The sequence below is a fragment of the Mauremys mutica genome, chromosome 2 (genome assembly GCF_020497125.1).
Source record: "Mauremys mutica isolate MM-2020 ecotype Southern chromosome 2, ASM2049712v1, whole genome shotgun sequence".
Classification (NCBI taxonomy): Eukaryota; Metazoa; Chordata; order Testudines; family Geoemydidae; genus Mauremys; species Mauremys mutica.
In genome coordinates this window covers 44,732,698-44,750,530 of record NC_059073.1, presented here as the reverse complement: position 1 = coordinate 44,750,530, position 17,833 = coordinate 44,732,698, and the positions used below count along the sequence as shown (strand labels likewise).

The 17,833-nt window shown below is 46.3% G+C and overlaps 1 protein-coding gene across 2 annotated transcripts in view; it reads left to right on the top strand.

Moving 5' to 3' along the window:
• The first annotated feature begins 8,245 nt into the window (after positions 1–8,245).
• The window catches only part of PLEKHF2 (pleckstrin homology and FYVE domain containing 2), a 32,686-nt gene continuing 23,098 nt past the window's right edge, over positions 8,246–17,833 (top strand). The window contains exon 1 of one of the 2 annotated variants that reach the window (XM_045005350.1): positions 8,246–8,265. The gene's annotated coding sequence lies outside the window, so the exon portion shown is untranslated. Of the gene's footprint in view, positions 8,266–8,749; positions 8,900–17,833 lie in introns of those variants that run through there. The other variant, XM_045005348.1, reaches the window with a different exon arrangement.

The window sequence follows — 17,833 nt, the reverse complement described above, 5'->3', positions numbered from 1 at the left end:
CCACATCCACCCTAATTGAACTGGTCTTGTTAGCACTGACCCCCCACTTGGTAAGGCAATTCCCATCTTTTCATATGCTGTATATTTATACCTGCTTACTGTATTTTCCACTCCATGAATCTGATGAAGTGGGTTATAGTCTATGAAAGCTTATGCCCAAATAAATTTGTTAGTCTCTAAGGTGCCACAAGGATTCCTCGTTGTTTTTACACCACACAATGATTTTCAGGACCAGTGTGTCACCAGTTTGCATGTGATACCTTACAGTACACAACACCTTTTAGATACAGATTATGACAACAGTGAGTTGGAGTATATTGAGGGTATGGCTACACTGGCGATTTGCAGCGCTGGAAAGCCTCCACCAGTGCTGCAATTAGTAAGTGGCCACACCTGCAAGGCACTTCCAGCGCTGCAACTCCCTGGCTGCAGCGCTGGCCGAACACCCCTCTCGGCATGGGGAATAAGGATTCCAGCGCTGGTGCTGCAGCGCTGGTCATCAAGTGTGGCCACACACCAGCGCTGTGATTGGCCTCCAGGGTATAAGGATGTATCCCAGAATGCCTGTTCAGCCACTCTGCTCATCAGGTCAGACTCTACTTCCCTGGCCTCAGGTGACCCGCCCTTTAAATGCCCCGGGAATTTTAAAAATCCCCTTCCTGTTTGCTCAGCCAGGTATGGAATGCAATCAGTGAATCTTTACAGGTGACCATGCATCCACGTGGCAAACGAGCCCCAGCATGGATGAATGGCTAGCTGATGGACCACATCAGTGTTTGATGGGAGGAATCTGTTCATGCACAGCTGCGCTCTAGCCGTAAGAATTATGATACCTTTGCCCATGTATCGAGAGCCATGATGGAAAGGGGCCATGAGCGTGACGCGGTGCAGTGCAGGGTAAAAGTAAAGGAGCTGCGGAGTGCCTATTGCAAAGCACGCGAGGGAAACCGCAGATCCGGCAGTGCCCCCACGACCTGCTGGTTTTACAAGGAGCTGGATGCGATTTATGGGGGTGACCCCTCTGTAAATCCAAGGACACGATGGACAGTTCAGAGCCGGTAGAGGAGGGGGAGGGGGAGGCAGACAGTGAGGCTACTGTGGTGGGGGAAGCCAGCCCGGAGGAGGCATGCAGTCAGGAGCTCTTCTCAAGCCAGGAGGAAGCTAGCCAGTCGCAGCCCCTGGAACTTGGTGCAGAAGAATCACAGGAGCAGGTCCCAGGTAAGCAGCTTTTATTGCAATGCAAAGGTTTTGGGAGAGTAGGGGGGATGGTATGGCTGCATGCCCTGCATGCCTTGACATGGAATATCCCATTGATGTGGTCTATCACGTCGCAGTAATCTGCCTCTGTAATCTCTTCAAAAGTTTCTGCAAGAGCATAGGCAATTCGCGTGACCAAGTTTAAAGGGAGAGCCATTGTGGTCCCTGTCCCATTCAGGCTAACGCGTCCGCGCCACTGTTCCAGGATGGGTGGGGGGAACCATGCTTGCACAGAGGCACGCTGCATAAGGACCCGGGCGGAATCCGCATGTTGTAGGAGACCCTCCCTTGCTTCTTTGGTAACCCGCAGAAGGGAGATATCTTCCAGTATTAACTCCTATGGGAAATGGAGGGAGTGTTTCAGTGCTGGTTTCCCCAACTGCATAGCGCGGCAGGCAGGAACCCCAGGAACCCAGGGTTAACAAAGCCCCGAAACAGGCAGCCTAGCCATGAAGCAAGAAGCACCCTGCTCGAGCACACCGCGGAAGGAAACCCCAGGGTTAATTCCTGAGGGAGATGGAGGTGCTGCGTTTAACAAAGCACCAGCACCCCTGCTCGAGCACACCGCGGAATGAAACCCCAGGGTTAATTCCTGAGGGAGATGGAGGTGCTGCGTTTAACAAAAGCACCAGCACCCTGCTCGAGCACACCGCGGAAGGAAACCCCAGGGTTAATTCCTGAGGGAGATGGAGGTGCTGCATTTAAACAAAGCACCAGCACCCTGCTCGAGCACCACCGCGGAAGGAAACCCCAGGGTTAATTACCATTACCATTTCTGGGAGGCTGTGAATTTCTCTAGCAGTTGCTGAAATGTGTGAGGAATGCTTGTGAGACTTTAAAATAACTTCAGATTATACACAATGGAAGCTCTCTTAAAATGTATCATTTGCTGCATTTTTACAGTGACCTTGAGTAGTCCTGGGCCAGTCTTATCAGTGACTGAAAGAAAAGCTGCAAAACCTGAGGAGGAAACCGAACAAGAGCAAGAAGAACTGGTGAAGGCAGTTATGAACCAGTGTGCAACAGAGAATAAAAATGCGCAGGAATGAGAGAGAAAAGATGCATCACTGGAGGCAAACAGAAAGCAGGAGAAAGGCGTTGACGCTGAAGAAAACCACGAGGCAGCTTATAAACCTCATTGCGCGCCAAACAGACTGTATGCAGTCACTGGTAGCAATGCAGGCAGAGCACTAACGTGCGAAACCCCCACCCGCCCAAACCTCTGTCCCCTATGCACCAATGTCAGCTCCAAGTCCCGTTCCCCAGCATCCAGGTTCTTACCTACACCATCACCAGCTGCCCCCGACACCTGTACGGTCACCTATGAGCCCAGAGAACTACGACCATTACCCTCTGCACTCAACCCCCATCACCATGCAACAGTACAATCCTGAGGTGCACAGCACTCCTGGCAGTACATATGAAAAACTATGAATGTACAGTTCAACAACCAACCCCCCTGCCCGTGTACTTCCTTTTTTTTAAATACATGATTTTTGATTATGAATCAGTTTTTATTATTGCATAAAGTGAAAGATAACAAACCCCAATGAAAACACAGGTAACAAACATCAAAGAAAACACAGGCACTTAAAAGCACTGTAACCAGTGCACGCCGCTCCTGGTCAAGGCAAAAAAACATTACTGTTGGCTTTCAGCCTCAAATTTCTCCCTCAAGGCATCCCTAATCCTTGTTGCCCTGTGGTGGGCATCTCTAGTAGCCCTGCTGTCTGGCTGTGCAAATTCAGCCTCCAGGACTTGCACCTCGTTGGTCCATGCCTGGCTGAATGCTTCACCCTTCCCTTCACAAATATTATGGAGGGTACAGCACGCAGATATAACCGCAGGGATGCTGCTTTCCCCCAAGTCTAGCTTCCCATATAGACATCTCCAGCGAGCTTTTAAACGGCCAAAAGCACACTCCACAGTCATTCGGCATCGGCTCAGCCTGTAGTTGAAACGGTCCTGGCTCCTGTTCAGCTTCCCTGTATATGGTTTTCATGAGCCAAGGCATTAATGGGTAAGCGGGGTCCCCAAGGATCACAATGGGCATTTCAACGTCCTTACTGTGATCTTTCGGTCTGGGAAAAATGTACCTTCCTGCATCTTCCTGAACAGGCCACTGTTCCGAAAGATGCGTGCATCATGCACTTTTCCAGGCCAGCCTGTGTAAATATCAATGAAACGCCCACGGTGATCCACAAGCGCCTGGAGAAACCATAGAGAAAAATACCCCTTGCGATTAATGTACTCGTAGGCTAGGTGGGGTGGTGCCAGAATAGGAATATGCGTCCCATCTATTGCCCCTCCACAGTTAGGGAAACCCATTTCTGAAAAGCCATCCACAATGTCCTGCACGTTCCCCACAGTCACGGTTTCTCCTCAGCAGGATGCGATTAATGGCCCTGCAAACTTGCATCAACACGATTCCAACGGTCGACTTTCCCACCCCAAACTGTTCCCGACCGACCGACCAGTAGCTGTCTGGAGTTGCCAGCTTCCACATTGCAATAGCCACCCGCTTTTCCACCGTCAGGGCAGCTCTCAATCTTGTGTCCTTGCGCCGCAGGGTGGGGCGAGCTCAGCACACAGTCCCATGAAAGTGGCTTTTCTCATACGAAAGTTCTGCAGCCACTGCTCGTCATCCCAGACTTCCATGACAATGTGATCCCACCACTCACTGCTTGTCTCACGAGTCCAAAAGCGGCGTTCCACGGTGCTGAGCATTTCCGTTACCCGCCACAAGCAATTTCATGTCACCCGCTTTAGGCAAATCCATATCATCATCGGACTCCTCACTGTCACTTTGGAGCTGAAGGAGGAATAGCTCAACTGCCAAACGTGATGTGCTGGCGACAGTCAGCAGCAAATTCCTCAGCAGCTCAGGCTCCATTTCACAGCGTGCTGAACTCACAATGGCAAGAAACGTGGACGGCGAAACTGTGACTGCTGGGAAGTGAAGCGATGCACCACGGGGCGTTGGAACAGGAAGCGGAATGACCCACACACTTCCTTCCCCTTCCCACAATACTCAGCGCCAAAACGGCGCCAAAACGGGATGAGGTGCTCTGTGGGATAGCTGCCCACAATGCACCTCTCAGTACAGCGCTGGAAATGCTGCCAATGTGGCCACACTGCAGCGCTGGTAGCTGTCAGTGTGGCCACACTGGAGCGCTGGCCCTGCACAGCTGGATGACCAGCGCTGCAAACTACCAGCGCTGCAAACCGTAAGTGTAGCCATAGCCTGAGTATGTTAGGCCTGACAAGTGTTGCTGACACAGAATAGTAAACCACCAATAAGCCTCTGTGTCACAGATGGACAAGCTGCAATTTCTGCAGCAAGGAAGTTGATAGCAATGCTGTATGACCGGAGCAAGAAAGAAAAGGAGACCCTCAGAGACCTGAATTGTTTGTGCTGCCATCTATCCACCAAAAAGGACTAGTCACTGGCCAAACCCCCATCATGTGAGGGCAGTTTTGAAGATCATATCAAAAGAGCATCTTGGCAAACAAAGATTTGGAAGTCTTCGCATACAGGCAAGCCAGATATTGGATCACCATTGCAACATGGATGGAAAAAAGTGGATGTCTGCTGTTCACCCACTAATAGAAGTAGAATGTGGTAGAAACCTGGAACCAGATACTCACCTGATATGAACTGACCCAGCTCCATTGAAGTGGGGGAGGAGCTGCTGGGGCTCCAGGGTTCCCCCCAGCCACAGTGACTGAAAGTGTGGGGTCCCCCCTGCCGCTGGCAGCAGCTTGGAGCTGTGGGGTCTACTCCTTGCAGTTGGGAGCTGCGGGGTGCCCCCAACTACGGCAGAGGCTTGGAGCTGTGGGGGTCCCTCCGCTACTCTCAGTGGTGGCTTGGAGGGACAGGGGCCCCCTGCCACCTGTGGTGCTGGCTGGGGACTGTGAGGGGGCCTCTGCTTTCCGTAGTGGCTGGGAGTTGCAGGTGGGCCCCACTGGCCGACAACAGGTCCTGCCCTGCCACCCTGGGGCTGAAGCAAAAATGTCACAGAGGTCTCTGGAAGTCATTTTGTGACAAAATCTTAGTCTTAGCAATAGGTGCACACTCCTTGTGCAGCCTCCCTAATTCTGCCCTTCCACCTTAACCCCATACAGCATAACAGACCAGGTTTCACTGTGGCCACTTGGGCCAAGGTAGAATTTGTTCCTTTTTTTTTAAAAAATGCAGTCATCTTTAAAACCAAGGCTCTGGGGGAGAAATACCAAAAACTTCCCTTTGGACACTCCACCAGTTAGTTTCTTAATTTGGATTTTTCATAGATGAAGGATTTGGAGCCATTTCTTTTCTGCCAAAAAGCCAGTAATTTCACAGCCCAATAATTAGGTGAATATGAAAACTGGAGAACCCAAACCCTACTGTCTTCATATAAGTAAACCTTCTTAATGAACTAAAAATGTTGTTGCTATTTTTCTGAGTTTCTCTCACAGCACAAACTTGTACATTTTGATGTTGTGTCATTAGGCTGTGATACAATGTGGTCAAATCTGTGTATAACAATTATATTGCAGGAAAAATATTATCATCTCCCAAAGTGTTCCGTAGGCTTGAAAAAGCAATTTCAGGGTCTGTGAACATCCTCTACTGCTTGCACAATTTATCCTATAAAAATAGTGAGGTGCTAGAAATCTTAGAATAGGTGGTAACCCTAAAACCAAGGGATTAGCACAAATGGGTTGCCTAAAACAGTGGTTTTCAAACTGCAGGTCACGATCCAGTACTGGGTCGTGGAATGTAAGGCACTGGGTCACGGTCGCTCTGGTAAGCACCACTAACTGGGCCATTAAAAGTCCCGTCGGCGGTGCTGCCCGGCTAAGGCAGGCTAGTCCCTACCTGTTCTGACACGGTGCACCCCGGAAGTGGCCAGCAGCAGGTCCAGCTCCTAAATGGGGGGGCCACGGGGCTCCACGCACTGCCCCCATCCCGAGCATGGGCTCTGCATTCCGACCAATGGGTGCTGGGAAGGGGAGTGGTGTCTTCAGGCGAGAGCCGCACAGAGCTGCTTGCACTCCTCCGCCTAGGAGCTGGACATGCTGCTGGCCGCTTCTGGAGCACAGTGCGGTCCACGGTGCCAGGACAGGCAGGAAGCCTGCCTTAGCACCCCCACGCCGCTGCTGACTGGGAGCCGCCTGAGGTAAGCCCGTGCCCCAACCCCGTGCTCCAATCCCCTGCTCCAGCCCTGAGCCCCCCCAAACCCAGAGCCCCTTCCTGCACCCCAAACCCCTCATCCCTGGCCCTACCCGAGCCTGCACCCCAGCCCAGAGCCCTGACCCCCTCCCATACCCCAACCCTCTGCCCCAGCCCTGAGACCCCTCAAACCCAGAGCTCCCTCCTGCACCCTTCATCCCCATCCCCCCAGAGCCTGCACCCCCAGCCCAGAGCCCTGACCCCCTCCCGCACCACAACCCCCTGCCCCAGCCCTGAGCCCCCCCAAACCCAGAGTCCCCTGCTGCACCCAAACCCCTCATGCCCGGCCCCACCCCAGAGCCTGCACCACCCCCCCAGAGCCCTGAGCCTCTCCTGTACCCCAACCCCCTACCCCAACCCAGAGCCCCCTCCCACACTGTGAACCCCTCATTCCTGGCCCCACCTCTCGCCTCTATCCCAGCCCTGAGCCCCTTCCACACCCCCACCCCCTCATCCCCAGCTCCGCTGGGTTGTGGGCATCAACAATTTTCTTCAACTGGGTTGCCAGAAAAAAAGATTGAAAATGTTGTACTGAAAAACTTGGGCAGGCAACTCAAGTAGTCATTTAAAACAAGAGTAAAGGATTCTATTGGGAAAATTAGATCCTTTATGCAGCATTTTAGTATACAGGGTGCAATACAATAGATCAGTTTGGCGAGCTCTTATTCAAAATAAAAAATTTTCAGGACCCCCATCCACTTTTTACTGTGACAGTAAATTTATCATTGACAACAGTGATCTGCCCATATAATGTGTGTGTGTTTCACGAGGTTGACGGACCTTGATGTGGAAGGATAAGGATGTGCAGGAAGGGAGGGAAGATGATTTTTTTTTTTGCATTAGATTTGCAATAAAATTTGCAATGCTTCATGTCCCACTCACCCCCAATTGCCTTTCATGATCCTCCTTGGGGGCTGCTCCCCACCATCAGCTGAGAAACACTGCAATATATCACGAGTTCCTAGCTTGGGGACTGTGACTAGCTGTAAGGGTGATGCAACTACTCTCTGCCTTTCACATATTGCAAAATGGGAGGAGGGTGCCAGATAGATCCTGGCTAGATGAGAGCAGGATCCCAGTATGAAAAAGGCTGAAAAACACTGCAGTTGATGAAGTGTGCTGAATAGTTAATAAATATCTGCCTCAAGAATCTTACAACCTAAGGGTTCAGCTTGTAGAACACATAGAATTGCATGAGTGCTTCATAGAACAATTATTTCAGGGAAGGTGGCTGGATCACCAGAAGTTTTACTGAAGAGGGGAGGGAGGTTGGCATAATTTAGTATTAGTCTGTTGTAATTGTATGCACTGAAATGCAAAGAGTCTGAGTCTAGATCTAGAGTAGGCAAAAGAGACAAAAAGAGCAGTCAGAAGAGAATCACATGGAGATCAAAGAAAGCAGGAGGAGATGACAGGGCTAAGAGTCTCATTAGATTTAATGAGGAAGAAGCCTGCATACAAGTGAAGTAAGGGCAAGATGTGATCAGAGGAGCAGAAGATGCAGATGAGGTTTAATTTTGTCTTGTTTATCAAAATAATCCACATATTTCCAAAGTTTAAAACTGACTGAAGTTGTTCACACTGTTTTTATTTGCTCCACACTAACATCGTGTTGGGATTCAACTCAAACTTGACATTTTTCCAGGTATAAAGAGTCATCTCATGAGCTGTGGGAACAATGCGAAACCCTGTAAATAGTTCATTGACTCACCCGCATCAAGAGGAACCCTCCCTAAAGGAAAGCTTTGAAAACAATAAGGAAGAAGTTGCATCAACCAATTAGGAGATTTGGGGTAAGGTCTGCACTGGAGGAGTCTGTACAAGTGAGGGAGCTGGGGAAGGGCAGCTCTGTACAGGGGATTCTCTCCAACGAATGTAGGGGGGACTCCCCAGAGCGTGAAGGGGGCTGGGGGCAGGAAAGTTTGGGGATGGAGACTCTCCTCCAGTGAAGTGGGGCGGGTGGAGAGTCTCCAGAGAGTGAAGGGGCAGGGCTATGGGGGGACTCTCCAGAGAGGGAGGGCAGGCAGGTTTGGGGATGGGGACTCTCTCTCCAGTGAGGGGGGGGGGCAACAGGCAGGTCTATCAAGAGGGTGGAGACTCTCCAGTGAGTGCGGGAAGAGGAGTTGAGTCTTTCGTCTATTCCCCACAGCTCAGAGCCCGGTGGGAAGCTCCTGAGCGGCGTAGCCCCCAGCCAAGCGCTGCGAAGCCCTTCCCCTCTTCTCCCAAGATGGCGGCGGCGGCCCCTCCCCTTAGATCCCAAGGGCTGGGGCGGGGCCCCTGGAGCCCGTCCTCCCGCAGCTGCGGCCAGGGACGGTTATGTGTGAGCGCGGCTGGGCGGGCGTGGGACGCGGCTGGCAGTTAGCAGGGGCGAGCGCAGCTGGGGCCCGAGCGGAGAGAGCTGCGCGCGCCGGGCCGCGCTCTGCCTGGGTGAGTAGCGCGGCTGGGGGTGGCGAGTCTCGTGTCCTCGAGGCACCGGCAGGCTCGGCTGCAGCAGGAGCCAGGCGGGCGGCGACGGGCAAACTTTCCTTGCGGGCTCTCGCTGCCTGGGCTCCGGCTGCTGCTCCGCGGCCATGTTGGGAGCCCGTGTCGCCGGGCTGGCGCGGGAGCTGCCCCTGGGGGGGCAGGGCGCGACCCCGTACTCGGGCTCTCGACCGACAAGCTTCGCCCGCGGGAGTTTGCTCCTGGGGGAGGTCGGTGCGGTGGGGAGGCGTTTCCCTGCATCTCCGCAGGGCAAGGTGCCGGCCCCAACCCCAGCCCCGTGCGGGGCGGCAAAGGCGGGGCTCGGGCGCGACAGCGCTGGGAGTTGTAGGTGCTCAGTGCCCATCCCGGGCCGGTGGGGTTACTCACCCCTAGCCCGGCTGCAGGCAGTGCCGGCGGGCGGGACTCCAGTCCTGCCTCCCCGTACGGGGCGTACGCAGGGCTTGGAGCCCCTGCTGCCCTGGCCGGCGGGTCCGGCCCCGGGGTTCCGCGCAGCGGGGAGGCGAGTATTGGGCTGCGGGAGGAAGGAGACTCCCTGTAACTTGACAGCATCGGTTATGGGAGTGGATTGTGACTGGAGGGGAGCGAGCTCCCCTGTATTTATTGTCACGTCGAAAGGACCCTGTGGTTGTGGCAGCCGCGGGTAAACCTCTCACTCGCTGGAACAGCGTTGGGCCCATAGTCTTTAGTTGTCTGGTTTTGTTGTTTAACTTCACTTATAAATCGCCCTATATTCAAACTAAAACCCCCAAATCCTGGGTAACTGCGGAAATAAATATTTGCGTTTAGGGATGTATTTGGGGTTTGTGCACCGTATTTTACAGGACAGGTTTTTTTCTTGGAAAAATGATTACATTTGTGTAATCTTGTTTTTATTTTTTTGGGGGTTGTGACAGTCATGTAGGGATTGCGTCTCTTTTGAAGTACCCTGCTAACTCTTTAAAAAGAGAGAGTGCTTAAGTATAGTGTGTAAAATTCATGATGCATGTTGCAACTTATCCTTTGAAGCAAATATATGTTCTATGGCTCAATAAATGCCAGTTGCCAGAAGAGGAGGGATTTATTTGGAGCTGTGTGTGTATATATAGATCTAGATCTACAGTGCCTATACAGACCAGCCTGCAGCCTGGTGTGTATGGACAGACCTCTGTGCAAATGTGGAATACCCTTGAATTCAGTGGGTCTCCATGTGAGTGTGGGGATTTGCTTGTGTGTCATGTTGCAACATCTGGGCCTAAGCGCTATATAAGTACAAGGATAGATGTTGGCTGGTCAAATCAGTATGAAGTTTCCGTTAAACACAATCCTTAATTGGTACGCCATTTATTATTACTCTCATCTCCTTTGGGCTTCCATGAAGACATTTGAATAAACATAGCAAATGGAAGATAAGTAGTGATAAATATTTGATTACTTAATTTGAGGACTTTGCACAAATGTGATCTGTTTAAAGTTGTTTTCAGTGTTGTTGTAGCCATGTTGGTCCCATAGATTTTAGAGCCAGGGTGGATGAGGTAATATCTCTTATTGGACCAGCTTCTGTTGATGAAAGAGACAAGCTTTCAAGCTACACAGCTCTTCTTCAGGTCTGGGAAACGTCTTGGGGCTTGTCTTCACATACAGTGCTACAGCAGTGCAGCTGCCGCACGTTCGTGAAGATGCTCTTACGCCTATGGGAGAACGTCTACTGTTTGTGTAGTTTAATCCACCTCCCTGAGAGGCGGTAGCTATGTTGGCGGGAGAAACTCCCGTCAACATAGCCATGTCTACGCAGCGGGTTAGGCCATTTTAACTATGTTGCTTAGTGGTGTGGATATAGGTTGGTAGGTCTGTTGTGTAGCCCTGGCCTTAAAGTGTGTTGACTACTATGCTAAACTAAGTTCCACCTTGTATTTAATTATATTTTCCCAGACCTGAAAAAAGAGCTCTGTGTAGCTTGAAAACTTGTCCCTTTCATCAACAGAAGTTGGTTCCATAAAAGACATTTTCACCCACCTTGTCTTTTTAGTTCATCCAGGGCAGCTACTTACCTCTAATCAAATCTATGAATAAATGGTTAAATTTAAAGAGATTTGAAACAGTTTGATACGATTACTACAATTTTTTTTGTAAAACTGCCCGAATCTTCTGTTTGTCAGCATGACTAAGTATGTTAGCATTTCTGTAATTTGTATATTGAAGTGTATATTTGATCTATTGAAACAGTCTAATTTTAAATGTGATGCGTTATTCCAGGGGTTCTCAAACTGGGGGTCAGGACCCCTCAAAGGATCAGAAGGCTATTACATGGGGGGTCACGAGCCTCCACCCCAAACCCTGCTTTGCCTCCAACATTTATAATGGTGTTAAATGTTTTTATTATATATTTATAAGAGGGGTTGCACTCAAGAGGCTTGCTGTGTGAAAGGGGTCACCAGTAGAAAAGTTTGAGAACCACTATGTTATTCTGAAAGCAATTCTTAACCATTATACATTTAAAATAAGGCGAAAGAATATTACTTTCAGTTGCTTTTTTCTCTTTTGGTTTTGTGAATACTTAATGATATTTTTCTATGTTCGGGAACAATGAATTGCACTCCTAGTAAATACTACTTGGCTACTTTTTTAGTCTAAAATGTCCCACTTTATTTAGAAATGTGGCTGCTGCCCAGCTACTGATTTTAATCCTTGACTTCATAAGTATTTTTAGTAAGCAAAGCTACTGCACATACCTGGAACTATGGATTAAGGATTCCTTTAATACCTTGACTAAATTGACCATAATAGTCTAGAAGCATCATAAGACTTCATATTCATTAAATTTGTTTGGTTACTCTAGAGACTGATGTCTAATACTGCCAAATAAGTTATTTGAGTTTGTAATGCATCCAACATTTTAAATTAAAAGAAGATGAATTAACACAACTAGGGAAGTGAGACTAAAATTAAACTGACAAATTTTTGACTACTTCCTTCCTTTTCCCAAATAAGAGATTCAAATACTTGCTCAACTTCAAGATTTGTGCAGTTTAATTGGTTATTGTTAGTGATGGACTTCAGAGATGAGGGGAAAAATAACAGAAAATGTGGAAATGGCCGAAGTGCTAAATTACTTTTTTTTTTGTTTTTCACCAAAAAGGTTAGTAGTGAATCTAATATAGTGAATGCCAGTGAAAATGTGGTAGGATCAGTGGCTAAAAGAGGGAAAGAACAAGTTAAAAATTACATAGGCTATGTCTACACCAGAGACCTTACAGTGGCACTGCTGTACTGATGCAAGGTAAGATCTCCCGTGTATGTAGTTCTCCTGTTGGCATAATTTAACCACCCCCACTGAGTGGCAGCAGCTATAGCACCGGAAGAGCATGTCCCACTGATGTGGCGCTATCCACACCAGCACATCTGTCGGTGTAAACTTATATCGCTCAGGGGTGTGAAAAAAGCTTTACTGACAAAAGTGCTAGTGTAGACATTGCCTTAGACAAGTTAGATGTCTGAAAGTCACTAAGGCCTGATGAAATACATCCTAGAATAGTCAAGGAGCTGACAGAGAAGATATCTGAGCCATTAATGATTATCTTTGAAAAGTCATGGAAGACCAGAATGTTTCCAGAGGATTGGAAAGGGGCAAATATTGTGCAATCAATTTGCAAACACCTAGAAGATAATAATGTGATAAGTAACAGCATGGATTTGTCAAGAACAAATCATGTCAAACCAACACAATAGATTTCTTTGACAGGCTTAACAAGCATTTTGGATGGGGGCAGCACTTGATGGGTATATCTTGACTTTAAGGCTTTTGATAGTGTCTTGCATGACCTTCTTATAAACAAACTAGGGAAATGCAATCCTAGGTGGATCTACTATAAGGTGCATAACTACTCTCGGAGTGGTTTTCCAACCAGTTATCAGCGGTTCACAGTCAAGCTGGAAGGGCATATCCAGTGGGGTTCTGCAGGGATCAGTTTTGGGTCTGGTTCTATTCAATATCTTCATCTATGATTTATAATGGCAGAGAAAGCACACTTACTTTGTAGACGATACTGAACTGAGAGGGGTTGCAAGTGCTTTGGAGGCTAGGATTAAATTTCAAAATGATTTGGACAAACTGGAGAAATGGTTTGAAGTAAATAGGATGAAATTCAATAAGGACAAATGCAAAACACTCCACTTAGGAAGGAACAAACGTGCACACACAATGGGAAATGACTGCTTAGGATGGAGTACTGTGGAAAGTGTTCTGGGTTCACAAGCTAAATGAGTCAACAGTGTAACACTGTTGCAAAAAAAGCAAACATCATTCTGGGATGTAATAGCAGCAGTGTTGTAAGCAAGACACAAGAAGTAATTCTTCTGCTCTATTCTGCATTGAGTAGGCCTCAACTGGAGTATTGTGTCCAGTTATGGGTGTCACGTTTCAGGAAAGATGCTGACAAATTGGAGAAAGTCCAGAGGAGAGCAACAAAAATGATTAAAGGTCTAGAAAACATGACTTATGAGGAATGATTGAAAAAACTAGGTTTGTTTAGTCTGGAGAAGAGAATACTGAGAGGGGGCATAACAGTTTTCAAGTACATAAAAGCTTGTTACAAGGAGGACAGAGAAAAATTGTTGTTCTTAACCTCCGAGGCTAGGACAAGAAGCAATGGTCTTAAATTGTAGCAAAGGCAGTTTAGGTTGGACATGAGGAAAAACTTCCTGTCAGGGTAGTTAAGTAATGGAATAAATTGCCTAGGGAGATTGTAGAATCTCCATCATTGGAGAATTTTAAGAGCAGTTTGGACAAACACCTGTCAGGAATGGTCTGGATAATACTCAATCCTGCCATGAGTGCAGGGGACTGGGGTCGGACTAGATCTCTCGGGTTCCCTTTCAGTCTTATGATTCTATGAGGTGTGTGTTTCTTTGAACATTATTTTTCATGGGTCTCATTAGTATGTGGTGTTGCTACAGATGATCTATAGTGCTTGGGCACAACAATATGAGAGAGCATCTTTAGCTCTGAATTTAAACTATAACTTTAATTATACTTTTAGAGTTAACTTTTAATTGAAAAGTGGTTAAGGAGTTGAGTGCAAAATGAGAATCTTATTTTCGTTATGACTGCCCACATGAATGGCTTCCTGTACTCTGGGTCGACTAATTAAAAACTGTATATTTCCAGGAGTTTGTTTTGAGTATTACAGTTACTGGCTCTAACTGGCATTTATACTGAATCCAGCAGTCCATGGTGTGCTGAATATGAATCACTAATTCCATCTACCCCACGTTATTTTTTTTACATGGAAATTATCACATGGCTCTTAGAAGGGTGTGATGGGGCTTAGTCTCCATCACCTGCAAGTAAGGGATAAAACACCAGTTAGTTATGCTCTTCACATTAAGGTGGCTGATTATTGCCTCCTGGTGGAACTAGGCCTTATAAGTAGACTTCGAGTATGTCTACATAGCAAAGATAAACCTGTGGCTGGTCTGTGCAGTCGACTCAAGCACAAGGGGCTCAGGTTGTGGGGCTGTTTCATTGCTGTATAGACTTCTGGGCTTGGGCTGGAGTTGTAGCTTGAGTCAACGTGCCTTAGGTCAAGTTACCGTGGGGTCTACACCCTGTCGACTTCCCTTACTCTTCTCGTCATGGGTAGAGTACAGGGGTCGACTGGAGAGTGATCTGCAGTCGATTTGGCGGGTCTTTACTAGACCCGCTAAATCAACCGCCGGTGGATCGATCTCAGAGCTTCGATCCTGGTTGTAGTGTAGATCTGCCCTGAGTGAGCACTGCCACAAAGCGTTTAAGAGGTTAGTGTTGCAAACAAAGCTAGGTAGATGGAGCCACTTAAATTCTAAATCAAAACTGAGCTGTAGAGGCTTGGCATGAGGAGGATATTGGATTAGTTTCCTCCCTTGTGTCATTCAGAATTGAGAAGGTAAGATTTTTTTTTCTAATATGCATTGATGGCAGGAGTGTTGTTCATTCTGTAAAGAGGACTGAATTCCATTTTTAATTATGAGTTGTGGGCTGGGATATAAGCTTAGGGTTACATACTACTTTGATTAACAATCAATCTCTCACTAATGCAGTGGTCCCCAAACTGTGGGGTGTGCCCTCCAAGAAGGGCGCAGAGAAACGTTCAGGGGGGAGGGATGCAGTGGGGTCCAGGTCAGCCCTCACAAGGACAGGGGAGGGAGTACCACCCAGCCCCAGCCCTGGCTCAGCTCCTGGCCGTGGCCCCAGCTCCGGGTCGGCCTCTGGCTCACGGCTCCCGCTCCAAGCTCTGGCCCCATTTCTGGCCCTGGCAATCGATCGTGGCACCCGGGGTGGGGGTGCAGACTGGGCAAGGGGAGGTGTGACTGAAAAAATTTGGGGACTACTGCACTAATGTCAGTGGGAGTTTGTACAAAGATCCGGGGGGAACCAACCTGGCTTTTATCTAGTAACTAAACTTTTATTTATTACCATTATTCAATATCTTATTGTCACATTCAGCATAGATTCCAAGACCAGAAGGGACCATTGATCATCTAGTATGACCTCCTGTGTCACACAGGCATAGAATTCCCCCAAAATAATTCCTAGAGCGTCTCTTTTTAAAAAAAAATAAAAAAAATCCAGTTTTGATTTAAAAATAGCCCGTGTTGGAGAATCCACTGTGAATCCCAATCAGTTGTTCTAGTGGTTAATTACCCTCACTGTTTAAAATTTAGGTCTTATTTCTAGTATGAATTTCTGTAAGTTCTCTTTCCTTCCTTTGCATTTTTCTCACTGTAGCAACTTTAAAAATCTCACCCATCTGTCTAAGGTAATCAGCAATGAAATAGTTAATGATAAAATGTTAAGCTAAATTATAGCTTTTAACACACACCAGTGTGATTAGTGTTGGTGAGGTGGCTCAGGGCTTCACTCATCTGAGCTGGTGTTTCAGGTTGTCTGCAGACTTGAGCAGACTATGGTAGCTCTGATACACATTTTCTTTATTGCCATAGTTACCTGGATTCAAGCTAGCTCATGTGTAGTTTTGGCTGTGTAGCCATATCCTGGTTGTGGTCAACCCTAGAATTCCCTTACATACGGTAAACTGCTGTTCAATCTAAAATGCTCAGAATGAAGTCCTGCTTTCCCATTGAAAGAAAAAGAGCAGTATTGTAAATAACTACATTCCATGGCAACATGCTTTTTTTCATCTTTTCATTGACTTCAGAATAATTTAATTACTTTATATGATTTGTAAAAGCAGTAGTGATATCCAGTTAGGGCACTGTCGACTGTATGGACAGGTAAATTAAATTTAATTTAATTCTGATTAAATTTTCAGAGTTTTTTGTTTGAAAAGAGAATAAAGGTTGTTATACAAAACTTACTTTTGAAATGGAACAACCTAAGCTTAAAAAGTTGTCCCTTTTTTCCTAAACAAGTACAAAAATTTATTAATGTGTTGTAATATTGTGCTCCAAGTAATTTAGACAAGTAGTTGTTTTAATAGTGATGGGGGAGAAAAGGGTTATCTGTAGAAAGTGTGGAAGAATATATTTATCACACTGAAGAATGTTGTAATGTTTTTATAAGTCATGATAATAGCTGTACTAACAAGTCAAGTCCTGCAAATACTTATTCATATGAGCAGTCCTGTTGAGGTAAATGGGACTGCTTGAATGAGTATGAATTGCGTACTTGGGGGCTTGCAGAATTAGGGCTGCAATTTTGCACAGTAATGTTCTTTTTGGTTAGTGTTAATCAGGGTGGATTTGATTTAAATCATGATTTAAATCACTAGTCAGGAAAACTCGATTTAATCATGGTTTTCTACATAAAAGTGCTTTCGTGTGAATAATATGTTTTAAGGTTATAACAACCAACAGCTCAGATAGATGTAGGTTTCATTTTTAGAAGGTACACACTGTACATTTTTAAACAGTGATTTATTTTGAAAAATTTTCAGATTAGTTTTACAGCTATATCAGAAAATGAATGATTGGTTATTTCATTTACCAATGGTAATTGAAGCAGATAGTTCACCTCCCAATGACTTCATAAATATCTCCAATTCAACAGGTTAATCATTAATATTTGGAGGATTTTCTTGCTGTGCTGTATTAGGAGAGCATCACTAGACAGACATTTACATTGTTTTATTTAACTAAAACAACAATGTTAAGTATTCTGGATTTTTTTCTTCAACTGCAAATATATAATATTTTAACATAACAAGCATATGTCCCTCATGTCTCATTTATCTCTGGACATCTTCTCCTTGTCCAGCTCTATTCTGCCCCCAACAATCTTCCATTCATTGAACTTTTTGAAACTTTGCACTTTTAGAGAGGGGTAAGGGATTGGCTCTGTGTACACAAATTTGCAGAGGAACAATAGAGTTGAGGTCTGTTATTTCTCACCTTTATTTTATTTATAAATAAACAAACATTTTTGCTGTTAACAAGCATGTTACCTGTGGAGACAGAAGCCTGTGGAACCCCAGAAGATTGGGTCCCTAATCCATGAACTACTGGAACTCATTTACAAAATTTTTCTTAAACATTACATGAATATATTGTCTCATACTATAGAATTAATCCCTATTCCATGATAAAATATCTTTAAGCTATACTGTATCTTAATTAAAACTATCTTTAGATAGGTTTTTTCCTCAAAAAGCATTTTATAAAAAAAAAATCCGATGTTTTTATTTTTATTTATTTTGTTTCTATCCACCCTGATGTTAATATTGCTTTGAGTATTTTTCTCCTGTATGGTCTCAATAGTCTTTTATCTCAGTAGTGTTAGAGTAAATAATTAATTTCTCTCTAGCGTTTTTGTTTTCACTTTACAAACAAAGATACACTCATCTGTTGAGTTTTAAAAAAACTTTCTTGAAGTGCAATACTTCATTTTATAGAGGTAGTTGCTTGCGT